This window comes from Alligator mississippiensis, chromosome 6 (genome assembly GCF_030867095.1).
Source record: "Alligator mississippiensis isolate rAllMis1 chromosome 6, rAllMis1, whole genome shotgun sequence".
Taxonomy (NCBI): domain Eukaryota; kingdom Metazoa; phylum Chordata; order Crocodylia; family Alligatoridae; genus Alligator; species Alligator mississippiensis.
The window spans coordinates 52,126,374-52,140,881 of record NC_081829.1 but is presented as its reverse complement, the minus strand read 5'-3'; positions in this window follow the sequence as shown (position 1 = coordinate 52,140,881).

The window sequence follows — 14,508 nt, the reverse complement described above, 5'->3', positions numbered from 1 at the left end:
GATCCTGCTGAGCTGAAGAAGGAAGAAGCTAAAAATATGATAAAACCCATGTTATCAAGAGAAAAGAGTAAATGTCCATGGACTTCTAAGGCTCTTAGTCAGAGGGGAGTGAGAGTGAGAGAGAGAGAGAGAGAGAGAGAGAGAGAGAGATACTGTCACATCTGTTCTAATATTCCCCAAGCAACAGGCCATTTACTGTGAGCCTCTAAAAAATAAATATGAGATAGGACTGAAATGCCCCATCTGCCTTAGTAACAAATGCTTACCATATATGGATTTTTCAAGTGATCTGACTTGCAAATTACCTACAAAAATTCAGGCCAGGTATTCAGTTCCTAAAGTATAATGCTACAAAATTACTTTCTGGGATAGGTTTAAGTGTAGCGCTTTCTCATTTGTATTCAGTCACACAGACACAATAATATCAGAAAAGTAAAACAAGACAGAAGAACACAGATTGTTTTCTACAGTAATTCTGCTTTGGATTTTCCTTTCTCTGCTATTGCATCACAAAATAGAGTAACTCGCGGTAGTTGTGTGTCGAGGTAGTTTTAACAGTTTTGATTAAAGTTATGATATGGCTCATTAAAGAGAAATAGGCTCCCCTAAAATGCAATGGGAATACGTTAATGTTAAAAAGTAAATTAAAATTCATGATCTACCCAGGTCTGATCCGGCACAATTCAATCTAAAGGGATCTTTGTCATTGACTTCATCGTTCAAAGACATGAGCCCCAAGGCAGCAGCTACTGAAAGGACAGCTGCTTAAAATCTTTACATTTTAATTTTACAGCAAATAAAATAAAATATGTAGTAAAAGTAAGTATGTACACACACTCACCATCATGCACAGATTCATTTTTCTAGAACTTCTTACTACTGACATCTACAATTAACTTGTTCACCATAGAATACTGGCTAATAGCCTTCAGAAGGGCTTCTGGCATTTTAAGAAACAATTTCTTGGCTGTAAGAACAGAGTTATGGTGCTAGCACTGACCAAGACTGGTCATGAATTTCCTGTTGTGATGTTACCTTCGTCTCCTTCTCCAAGGTCACAGGTTCTGCATCAGTTGAAACTGCTGGCGTGTCCTGAGAACTCAGCAGACATGAACTATGCTTGTCTTTTGCTGATCATAAGAAGCGTAAAAGCAAGTGATCTGCACTGAAATGAGCTTTCTGCTTCAACTCTGTTAGTAACTACTTCTCCCCAGGCCACTTATTCTGTCTTAGACTAGAATTTTCAAGCCAGGAAGAAATGACTGCAAAAGGGACTAACTTGACAGAAGTAAGATCTAATGGCCTCCAGAAATCTCTCCCTTCAAATAACGAGCAGTTTCAGCAATTGGGTTCACAGCTAAGTATTACTGGAAAGAAGGTGACCTGCCTGGAGGTTTTGGCAAGTGACTACAGGAGATCAGTATTTAGTAAGGAGGCACTTTTAAATCCAGAAACAAGGAAATCATGGCAGGAGAAAGGAGAGGTGGGAAATAAGACAGAAAAATCCCTCAGAGGAAAGTTCTTAGGTACATGAACCTCTTGTGAATTTTAAAATGTACTTTAAGAGATGCTAGGCTAAAATTTGGAGAATGTATTACAGTGTTTGTAACAATCTAGTGCTACCCATTTTTAATTGATAGAAATCAAGCAAGCAGTGTCCCCCCCTCACTTTTTTCTTTACAGTCATACTTTTCAGAACATCTTTTTGTGATCGAAAGAAAATCCAGGAGACAACAGGACATCTCAGATATATTGCTTGGACAGGGGTATCTGTAAAGTATCTCTCATGTTATACCCAAATCCTGAACCAGAAAGAGAGCTACTAATAATCATAATGTCCAAATGGGTACTGGATTACTTCTATGAAATTCACTATGATATATTGGAATGTAATAAACAAGTCTTTTTGAAAATTTTACAAAAAGGTAAATCCTACTTTGTAAAATTGAAGTTGAGAGAACTCTTTGATTTGATTTATTCAGCTCTCAAAAAATGATCAGTTATATTGAACAAATCCTTAGGGTGACATTTCAAAATAGTCAAATGTGACCTTAACAGATTTTGTTTTATTGTTGTTTCCTTGAATTCTCTGTTTAGTTTCTATGGTCCCAAACTGTCTAGAACTTGTTAGAAAATTAATATTTTCTCTCAAGGAAATCTGAAACACAAATTCTTCAACTGAAATATTTTACTTAGAAAATTTTGGTTTTCCCCACAAAGTTTTGATTAAACAGGGAACATTTAATGCTCCTCCCCTCTCATTTTCCCATGGAACACTTTTAAGCAAAAATAATTGCCATTTTTTTAAATCCATATGTTGCATTTTAGACAAAATTGTATTTTTCAACAGAAGAAAAAAAAAATCAACACCAGGAATCCGATGCAGCTATACAACTTTTAAGAACTCCATTATTTGGATATAATTTTTTTCAAGCTTCTTTAGAAAAAAAATCCTTTTCTACTCCCCTGCCCAATTTTTTTTTTTTTTTTTACAAGCTTAACCTTTGCAATGTTAATTCATTTGTACTGATAACAGCACTCACTGAAAGAGGCCTAATACTGGTAATTTGAAATGTTTCCTGTCCTGTATCTTTGTACTTAGGTTTCCATAGCTTTTCATAGAGGTGAGAGTAAGAGATATTTTACTGATTTCTTTAGGCCTTTAAGTTACTGCACTATAAACTCACACCTGTTCCTGGCTTCCAGTACAACAGTGTCTGCAATCCATGAACTGCTTTATTTTTCTGCTCCTCATAGGCAACCACACTTAACTCACCTGCCATGTCTTGCTCTGATCAGTGGGTGGGCCTCTAAAGAAAAATAGTCTACCCTCCTTTTGACTGGAGATTTTGCTGGGTGTCCTGGTATGCAACTTCCTGCATTCAGTCTCTCTGTTTCGTATCCTTTAAGCCTGTTATCTGTCCTTGTTGGATTTATTTCTACCTGTTAGGTCCCCTAGTTCTCTACCTGGTTTTCCCCTAGTACAATTCTCCTTTTCTTCATTCCTCTTAATAGGCCTAGAACAAGCTTGGCTTTCCTCAGAGCCTGCCTGGCCTTGGCCAGTTTTACCCCATGCTTACCCACAGTCATTTCCCTGGGTTTGTCTTTCTTCAACAGGAAATAGGTCAGAGATTTTCTCTTCTCTCTCTCTCTCTAAGAGGTCAGCCTCTAACCTTTGTTGTTTTGTTTAAAGATCTACATCACTCCTTCCCAGTAACAGGAACGCAAAAAGCCCCGAGACACATGCCTTCTTCCTTCTGCTTGTGTCTTCGCTGCTCAGCCTACTCCTAATTCACTTCTCATGCTTACAAGTGGGTGAGAATGTCAGCTAAACTGTACCTGAGTGGGAAAGAGGTACAGAGGAACACAGATTGAAAAACCTGGTATTCCATTTTTTATCCTTCCCACAAAGCAAGGAGGTATCAAACACATTGTGCCTTAGTTTATGAGAAGCCTATCTCCAAATTAACCAAATGGAGATTTGTAGCTGCAGATGCTCAGTATGGGCATTTATACATGTGCTCAGGAAGGGAGGGGGGGGGGGGGGGCTCAACTTAATTAGAGTGGCTCTCAGAGCCTCTCTTATTTAAGCACCTGGGACACCATGTGCATCAGCATCCCAAGGCTGGAGACAGAGGCACTTTAACTAAGGCTCAAATAAGCTCCAGTTAAAGCACCCCACAACCATTTTTCAGTGCAGGGATGCTGATACATGTGATGCTGGAGTCTGCAGGAGCATGGTAATTACCATGTTCCAGCAGACTTGATTAACTGAGTCATTCCAATGCAGTGTAATTACAGAACATCAGAACAGTCTTGATGCATGTGTATAAACACCCTGTGTCTGGATAACAAGCCAAAACTAAGGATGTGGGCACATGATATTTACTTCATAGTAACTTGACTTTATTCCAGTGTAAAAGTGGAATGGACAAACAATTTACAGGCTAACACAGGTGTAAGTCACTACTCTGGGGTGAAGTTACTCCTTGGAAAATGTGTCTGCATCCTTTGTCAACCTTATTCCAGTCTAAGCTGTTGCTTAGGGCAAGCCTTCACATATGCCTGGTACAAACATTACACTTTTACCAATATAAGTGATCAGAAGCTGGGCTATACCTCTAATAGAACAAAAGTTTGGCATCCCAGACTGGCTTAAAATGGTGGAACCTGATCTAAGATTTGCCCCCTCCCCACTCCCAAGTGTAAATGTGTGTTCTGTTTGCTACTGATCTAAGCTATGCCATTTACAGAAAGCCACATAACACATTGATTCTTGGGCTTTTTGAATGTTTGTACCTAGTCCTAGTGGCTAGGTGCTCTAATAACACCTGGTCCAGACAGAATGTGTCCACCCCTCACTGTGGAGTGATATACAAAATAAATCATTCTATAGTAACTCTTTTGTATTAAATGTCCTCACTCAAGTTGAGCTCTAAAAATTAGATATTTCATGGAAATTCTCCTTTGGAAATGTGGATATCACCGCTCAAGAAGAGGGAATGATTTACATGCAGAACTTTCAGATTCAACCTTTTTTCACATTTGAGGTCATAAAATTGCTCCCTTGAAAGTAAACTTAACAGCATGTTATGCGTATTTTCCTGCTCCTTGAAGATGTTCATATGAATATCATATCGCATATGATATCATTATAATATTCAAGAGTCACTAGCCTATTCAGTTAAATCTTTTTTGCTTTGTTTTATTTTAACTAAAATTCATTAATCCTTAAACCACCATCTCTACTATTATGGGTATACAAGTGATCCTGTGATTATACCTTAATATGTGATTCATGTTGTTATTTTCTTCTTCTATGCATGGAATTAGCCACTACAAACTAGGATAGAAGTGATATCTGCCTTAATTTACAGACGTGCATACTGGAAGGATTGGTAGGAATTAGGGCTGTGCAAAATTTCACTGGCTGTTTCATTTTGATGCTGTTTCAACTCATTTTGAGCTCAAAACAATGAAATAGAAATAAAACAAAGGACTTTGAAGCAGCCTTGAAACAAAATGAGGGCAGTCAAAACGTTTCAAGTTTTGAAGATGAAGCTGGGCTTGTCTGCAGGGAAACAAAAAGTAAGGTGAGGAAGGGAAGACAGGGGAAGGACTGGTCTGATATTGACTGTGTAGCTGGACCTCTGATCATCCTTCTCTGAGGTCCCTTCCAATCCCAGTCCTCTGGGGGAGGGATGGAAAAACAGCATAAAAAGTAGCATTGCTTGAACTGGGCTGCTCCCTGCCGTGAGGCCAGTTATGGAGCTGTCTTCCAGAAGCTCAGCAGAGTTAGAAAACAAAGGCTACCACCATTAATTTCTTACTTGCTAGCCTAGCAAGTGGGATTCAGCAATACCTTTTGCTTTCTTTCTAGACGCTCTTATTTTATTATTATATTCACTGATTGATTCCTTTCAATTTATTCCTCCTCCAAAATCCTCTTTTTGTTTAGTCTCTTTTGATGCTTTTTAAATCTGTGCTCTCTCTCACAGTGTGCATTCTATTCACTGTGCAGGGAAGTATAGCATAATTATATTGCATATTATAATATAGAATTTATATTGGAAAACACATATATACATTTATATATTCTTATTTTATTCATTACATAAATACATACATACAAACATACAAATATTACATAAATACACATACATACAAGTATCTTAATATCTACCTATATTGCATAATTCAGATAGATAACATTACAGAAGAAGAAGAGACAGCTTTTCCAGCACATAAACACAAAGACAAGGCACTATGAAACACACCATGAAGTGTGCTCGAAAGGCAGCTGGTAAGCCTTTAGGGAGGGGTGGAAGAAGGGGTAGGCATAGAGCTGTAAGTTCCTGCCCTCCCCCCCAAACTTAGATGAAGCTTCTTTGCTACAACAAGCAGGCATGAGGCTTCCACCAGTACAGGCAGCAAGAAGAGGGGACCAGTGCCAGTGCCAGTGCCAATGCCTGTGGCAGAGTCTGCATCCCTGTCAACAGCACCACCATTACCAACCCCCCCCCACCATTACAACAAGCAGCAGCACCAGCATGACAGTCTCTTCCACCCCCATTTCACTTCCCATGCTAAGCCTTCCAGTGCCAGAGGAAAAGCTGGAGCTGGATCAGGATCCAAGTGCCCTAGCAAGGGAAATGCTGGGGAAGGAGGGAAAGTCATCTGAGTTTGTGCTCCAAACCCTTCAAATTTTGCCTAGAGCTAGGTCTCCTTCCCCAGAAGGCACTTTAGTGGAGGTTGAGGTAAAGGTTGCAGAGGCAAGAGCCTCATCTGAGTCCACTCCTCCTGTTGCTGTGCCTATCCCTGCTGAGGAGGGGAAAATTGCAGCATCCACACATGCACCCACACCGCAGAAGCAAGCAGGTAGTGTGGTCTGGGATCATTCTGAGCTGGCAGATGATCCCATATACAATATCTGCCTGTACTGCTGAGCCACACCCAGCCGGGGCAAGGGAAAAAAACCCCCACACAAACAAACAAAAAACACACATGAGCACCGCGGGGATCCTGATGCATCTCCGCAGGCACCACCCTCCCTCGCTAGTGGGAGAGCTCAAAGGGAAGTCCCCCTCCTTTGTTCCAAATTTCCAGAGGGAGTTTTGGAACACACTTTTAGGTATTCAAGTTCTAGCGGAGTTAGGTCTTGATGATTGTTGCTGGATATTTGTACAAACTGACCATACATTTTTACTTGCCTTTGCATAAACTGTTGTCCTAGAGAGCATAAATACTGAAAACAGCACAACAGGCAGACTACAGTTATAACAATTCCGATTATACTTAATACAAAAGGTCTAAGCCATCCCGTAAGGGAAGGGAACCAATTAGTAAGCCAGCTAAGAGATGCATCTTTGGGGATTTTAGCTATATCTTTGGCTTTTTGGATATGGACAGCTGCATCATTGAGGTGGGTTTGAACTATGGTAAAAGAGCTGTTAACCCATATGCAACATTCTGGTCCGATGACTGCGCACGCACCCCCCTGGGCAGCGAGGAGAAAATCAAGGGCTATACGGTTTTGAATTACCATTTGTCAGAGTTCTTCTTGGGTGTCAGCCAAGGCAGCAACGGCCTTCGAGAGTTCTTTGTGACCTTCGCTGAAATCATGAGTCATGATTTCTATCACAGCTTGGAGGCGTAATGTAAATCTTCCAAGACACGCAGTGCCTATTCCCGGGAGCATACCTACAAGGGAACACCCGAGTAATACTCCTTTGGTAAGTGGAGTTTTTTTTATATTTGTTTACTATATCATCACTTTCTTGCAAATCCCTCTTGTTTCGCCACCTGCCCCATGGAAGGTGTGTGGCTAAGGACGTAGAGGGTTTTAGCATTGCCGGATAGCAGATACCTTTTCCTTTGGCAGGGATTTTATGGTAGGCGTGGGAGCCACAGACTCAGTATTGTCCTTTTAAAGCAGCGAGGTTTGAATACTTATGAGGTATTCGATCACCGTTTCCTAATCCTAGCACTCCGCACTCACCCTTTGATTTAAAGGAAGGATTTGCAGTTCCATTGAAGAAGCATTGTCTTCGGGAGGTGTCAGTGTACAAACAATACCACAAGGTATTATTTAAAGAGGAGATGGGGGTGCAGATAGGATTAGTGCCCTTGGTTAAATTTTTGCCACTGTAGAAATCATTGTAAGAGCTACAATAGGTAGGGGTTGCTGTATTATTATTACACCAGTTTCCTCCATTTGAACTAGTAAAATAGTGGTTACATATGCTGGTGCCTAAATTTATGCAATTTGATACTGAGCAGTTTACATAAAAACACCAATCTCCAACGGCAGGCTTTACTAAAAGGAACTCCTGCTGACTTTGGTCCCAAGCTTGGTTATTAGAGGGGTTTAAAAGTGACTCGATGGGGCCCAAGGGGATGGGAGTAATGGGAATTCCTCCTTGGGTGTGGAGAGGAAAATGAGTGCACACCCAACAGTTACTTTGGTTTCCTGCTTTAGTGGCTCTCTCAATGTACTGGAGGTACATATTCTTATCAGAGATATGGGCAACAGTAGGTTTAAGAGTAGTCTTAGCCTGAGGAGACTCTGCAAATTGTTTGAAAACTGCGTGGCTAGGCTTTACACAATATTCTGCTCCATAAGTAAATACTCGGTCTTCTGTTGAACTACAGCAATGTGAGGGAGGATACCAGCAGGCAATGTTGACCTTTCCGTCTATTTCAGAGAGTTCAATTGAATCGCTTATCCAGACAGGAAAACCTCGGGCGCCAGGATTAGCACATCTGCAGCAACTGGTAGCTATAGTCGACCCCTGTAAAAGACTTATTTCTCCAGCAAAGAGAAAGATTAGAAATAACATAGTTATAAAAACCATATTATAACAAAAATCAGCACAAACAGTATAAACAACCCTGCAGCTCCAATAACTGTTCTTCTGGGCCATGTTACAGTTTCAAAGTGCTCGGTTTCAGCTGATCCAAAAGTGTCTAAAGGATGCAATACTTGGAGTTCGGTGTTCTTTGGACTGGACAGGACCCCAAAAGGGTGACAGTTCATTAGTGGACTTTGGTTACTTTGAGTTTTATATTATCTAATGGGCTGCAGGTCCAGGAGGTGTTTGTTTTTATTTTTTCATCTGCTTCTGGCTCACCCTTGTCACGGTCAGGTGGGCGTGCGGTGCTCCCGCGAAGTCCACAGTCATCTTCTTCTGGCTTCCCCTTTTCCAGGTTAGGGAAGCTTGCGTTGGAGCCGATCCAACTAGTCTCCAGGCTGGATGCGATGTACTGGAACATCGGCAGGTAAGGGTTGACTTAAAGCAGCATACCTATGGAGAGATTTTAACTGAGACTGTAGAGATAAAATATAAGAGGTGAGTTCTTCATCGCCTAAGAGAGAGGAAGTGTGAGCTGGTAGTAAGGGGGAATGTTGGGGAGCAGGGTGTCCAAACAACAGCTCGTAAGGGCTGAGCTTTAGTTTTCTCCTGGGGGTGGTTCTGATGGACATAAGAGCTAGTGGGAGAGCCTTAGTCCATTTTAACCCGCTCTCAGCACATAGCTTTCCAATTTTTTGTTTCAGGGTCTGATTCATTCTCTCTACTTGTCCTGAGCTTTCTGGGTGCCAAGGGGTATGGAATTTCCATTCTATTCCTAGGCAGCTGGTCAGTGTTTTATTTATGTCAGCAGTAAAATGTGATCCTTGATCGCTTTCAATGATACGTGGTGGACCAAACCTGGGTATAATTTCGTTAAGGAGTATTTTTACTACCTGTTGTGCTGTAGCTCTTCTGGTGGGGAAGGCTTCTACCCACCCCGTGAGTTGGTCAACAATTACTAGGAGATTTCTGTACCCATTGTCTTTAGGCATATCAGCAAAATCTATTTGTAGTCTTTCAAAGGGAGTATAAGTCCAGGGGTGGGCTCCAGGGGGTCCTGATTTTTCTCCTTTGATATTAAACTTTTTGCATATACTGCAGTGTTCTAAAAGCCTTTTTGCTTTCTGGTAGACTCTGGGTGCATAGAACAGTCTACTAGTGATAGTGGCAAGTTTTTCACAACCTAAATGCTCGCTTAGATGGAGTTGTTGTAGATAAGGTCTAAGGGCCACTTTAGGTAGCACTATCCATATTTTATCTTCTTCACAGGTGGCTCCAGCCACTTTCCATCTTTGTTGTTCTAAAGGCGGTGCAGACTCGTACATGTTTGGCTCTTGCAATATTCCTAAATATGCCTTTGACTGAGGGATTTGAGTTTGGAAGGCTAGGGCGGATAGTGGCTGTAGGGCTGCTATCTGGGCTGCTGCATCGACCAGGGCATTGCCTTTTGAGACTTGATCTCCCTTTTTGGTATGGGCTGGGAAATGCATTACAGCTATGGCCTTTGGTGACATTATAGCGTGTAGGAGATCATGGACTTGTTTGGCATTTGATATTTTAGATCCAGAGGCTGTTATAAATCCTCTCTGTTTCCACAATTGTCCAGTGGCATGACAGATTCCGAAGGCATACTTAGAATCAGTCCAAATATTTACAGAGTGGCCTGATGCTAATTGACAAGCTCGTGTAAGGGCAGTAAGTTTGGCCGCCTGCGCGCTCAACTGCCCAGGCAGTGGTTCAGCTTCAAGCACTTCAAATGGAGTTACTACTGCATAACCCATTCTTCTAACTCCATTGACTATTTCTGAAGAGCCATCTACATAAAAAAATCAAGTCAGGGTTGTCTAAGGGTAAGTCACTGAGATCTGCCCTGGGTTTGTCTGAAAATGCTGCAACTTGAAGGCAGTCGTAGGAGTCTGGTTCACTGTCGCTGGGTAGAGGTAATAGGGTAGCTGGATTCAGGGTATTGCATCTTTCTATGACCAGGTTTGTGGCCATTAAAAGTATGGTTTCATACTTGTTCATCCTCTGATGAGAAAAATGTTGAGTATTTTTCTGGAGGAGGAGGAGGAGGGCTACTGCGTGTGGAGCCTTTAGGATAAGGGGTATCCGAGGACTAATTCCTGGGCTTTCTTGACTATTGTTGCAGCTGCTGCCACTGCGCGAAGGCATCCCACTCCCCCCTTTGCTACCAGATCCAATTGTGCAGAGAAGTAAGCTACTGGGCGTTGGGTGGTGCCTAAGGGTCTGGTAAGTACCCCAGAGGCTACTCCTAGTCGCTCATGGACAAAGAGCGTGAAAGGGTTTCGATAATCTGGTAGTCCCAGAGCAGGAGAAGAGGTCAGAGCTGTTTTTATATTACTAAAGCTGAGGGCGGCTTCATGATCCCAAAAGACTGGTTCTTCTGCATCTTTTGTGGTAAGCTGTACAAGTGGTTTGGATAACTCTCCAAAGGCTGGGATCCAAGAGCGACAGAACCCTACCATTTCCAGCAGACCTCTAACCTGATGCTTTGTTATAGGTTTGGGGATATTTAGGATGGCTTGGATTCTGTCATCACTAAGGCGTCATTGGCCAGGCTCCAAAATGTGTCCTAAGTATTTAACAGTGGATTTACAGAACTGAAGCTTGCTTGGTGACACCTTGTGGCCTTTGGCAGCTAGTGCAGTGAGTAAGATGATGGTGTCCTGGGTAGATGCCTCTGATGAGGTGGAGCATAAGAGTAAATCATCCACGTATATTAGGAGGGATGAGGAGTTAGGAAAAGTAACATCTTGCAAATCTTTGTGAAGAATTTAAGAAAAAATGCTGGGAGATTCTACATATCCTTGGGGTAACCTTGTCCAGGTCAGTTGAGAAGAACTCCAGGTGAAGGCAAAAAGATATTGGGATTCAAGGTGGATGGGGATGCTGAAGAAAGCTGAACAGAGGTCTACTACTGTATAAACAGCAGTGTCAGGGGGTATTGCAGTTAAAATAGTATTGGGGTTGGGAACAACAGGGTGTTGAGGAATGACATACTTATTAATTTGCCTGAGGTCTTGAACAAAACGGTAGACGGGCTTTCCGTCTGGACCTGGCTTGGGTTTCTTTATTGGAAGTATAGGTGTGTTACAGGGGGACTGACAGGGAATCAAAATTCCTTGTTTAGAAAAATCTTCAGTTAAAGGTTTGAGTCCCTCAATTGCCTCGGCTTTTAAAAGGTATTGGAGTACTCTAGGTGGTTCGACATTGGTGCAAATTAGGATTTTGACGGGATCTGCATATTTTAGGAGTCCCACCGAGCTGGAGGTCAGGCCTCAAAGTTCTGGGGGTACCTTTTCCTTTAGAACAAGGGGAAGAGACTGCAAGCTTGAGTTTTCCATAACTGCAAGCGCTGTGGCTATCATTGGGACCAGGGAGGACAGAAACGTTAAAATAATTCCATCAGGTGAGCACTGTATGGTGGCTTGTAGTTTGCAAAGAAGATCCTGTCCACAAAGGTTTACAGGACCAGTTGCTAGAAGAACAGAGTGTTCTGCTGAGAGGGGGCCAATTTTGTCGTTCGTGGGTTGAGAAAATGAGCAACGGAAGGGTTTTCCTTCGATTCCCATAACTGTGACTTGTTTTTCACTTGGTGAAAGATGTCCTTTGAGAATAATGGAAAAAAGTTGCCCCTGTTTCTATCAGGCACTCGTAGATGTGTCCTCCTATTTTTAAGGGTATCAGGGGATCTTGAGCACTGCATTTTAGGGTGACATCTTTAGGTTGGACAGAGGATAGTTGCAGAAGGTGGCATGTAGAATCTCCCTCATCACGTCAGTCGTCAAATTGGTTTTGAGCAAGATCTGGAGTAACAGTAGTGAACTGAGGGTTCTTGAATTTTTGATTTTCAGGGTTATCACTTGGGGATCTTTTTGGTCTTAACTTACACTCTCTTTTCCAGTGTCCTACCTCTTTACAGTAATGGCATACGTTGGGCCCATACAGTTGGTGGGTACGGCCCGGTGGCCTAGGCATTGGCCACGGGGCAGATTGGTTCTATAGGGATTTGGCAGCTGAATTACCGCTGCCAACATGCGAATGGTGGACTGGTCTTCCTTTTGTTTTTCTTTCTTCTTTTTTTCTTCCCTTCATTAAAAGTTTTAGTAGCAATGGCTAAGATTTCTGCCATGGATTTACCCTCAACACCCTCAGTGTCATGTTGGAGCTTCTTTCTAATATCTTCGCTAGCCTGACTTATGAATACAAGTCTTAACACAGGCAAAGTGGCAGGTGTCTTGGGGTCCATGTTTCCATACTGGTGTATAGCTTTACAGAGTCTTTCAAAGTAGTCTGAAGGGTGTTCTTCTGGACCCTGAACAGTAGCTGTCACTTTGGACTAGTTTGTAGTTTTATCTCCTGCCTTTTTTAGTCCTTCTAAGATACTTTCCTTTAGCATTCGTATTGAATTCTGCCCCCTTTCCTTGTTGTAATTCCAATCTGGATCTTGCCTAGTTACGCCATTAGGCATGGGGTAGTTTTGATGCTGCTGATCGGCTAGAAATTGGTCAGCATGGCGTAGTACTTGGGTCTTCTCATCTGAGGTTAAGAGGCTTTTGAGAAGCTGCATGACATCTGACCAGGAGGGGTTATGAGTCATGAAAATGGTTTTGAAGTGCCTTAGAGAACTACTTTGGGATCATCTCTGAGCCTGGGGGTGTTTTCTTGCCAGTTTAAGAGGCCGGTGGTGGAGAACAGAGCGTGTGTCCAGTGACTGATAACTTCTCCAACCTCGCCAGGCACAGGGTATTCTCTTAGGGGAGCCAGAAGGCTAGGGGCAGGTACTCATTGTCGGGTATGATTAGCTATGGGAGTTGGATCAGTGTTTGGGGAGGTTGATTCTGGAGAGGTATGCCTTGATCCATCTACAGGCTCAGGACTTGGGTGGTCACCGGGAGGCAGTTGGGGTGATGCCTCCCCACAATTTCCCGAGTCCCCTGCCAGCACGGGAATGAACGGATCAGGTGGGATTAATGTTGGGATAGGGGGTCTGGGCATGGGTCTATAATCATCTTCTGAATATGAAGGTGGTGCGGAAGGTTTTGGACATTAAAGGGGAGCTAACAAATTCGGGAAAGGTACAGGGGTTGGGTGGCTAAAGGTTTTGATTGCTTGCTAGCAACGTTGTCCCATAAATACCAATAATTCATTTGGCTGGGGCGGAGGTCCTCCAAGATCTTTCATAAGGCAGCCAGGCGATTTAGGTCAAATGATCCATTTTCTGGCCATTGTCTTCCCAAATCTAACTGGGACGTATAAGACATCCAATTAGTTAAACAGAGTTCTGCCATACGAGACTTGGACAGTTCTGCCCGTCCCTCCAAATGTTTCCAATTCCTGATCATATAATCAAGGGGTGAATTGGGAATAGCTTTTCCTTTCCCTAGGCAGGAACCCATGATTATATCCAAGTACAAGCAGTCTTATTTCCCTAAGTTCTACCTGCCTAGAAGCTGTTTCGTCCACGTACAACAACCGGTGTTCTCGGACCCCACTAGCTTTCTCCGTGAGGAGGGGCGTCTTAAGTCCGAGACCCTAGTCATTGGCCATTATAACAGCATTTCTACCTTATATCCGTGTCTTTCGCCTTTCGGCCAGGCTGCCGCTCTAACAGCTTTTAAAGTGGCAGACGGATACCCTCAAAGACTGCTTCCAGAGACCTCTAGAGGTAAAACCAGAAACCCAGAAACTAGACAGAAACCAAAAACATACCTGACCTGAGGTACTCGCCAGTACCGTTCCTTTACCCGATTTGAGGATCCCGCCTTATTGGTCCCGAGGGGACCGTCCACCTCCCGAGAATAACCCAATAGGTGAACTCACCTGGTGCGCGCTGGGATGTCAGGGGATGGAGTTCTCCAAAGGCGCCAAGCTAGACGGGTCCCATCTGGGTCGCCAAACTGTCGTGGGAGAAAACTCCTTGGAGTTCGTTGTCTAGCTGTATAGGAACCAGGGGACATGGGTAAAGGCTTTAGGAGAAAGGGATTTGGTGGTAGGGGTCTGCTACAGACCCCCACACCAAGGGGAAGAAATAGATGCGGGGCTCCTGAGGCAACTCTCGGAGACCATAAAAGCTAAAGAGGCGGTAGTCATGGGGGACCTAAACTACCCAGACATCTGCTGGGAGATGCAGACA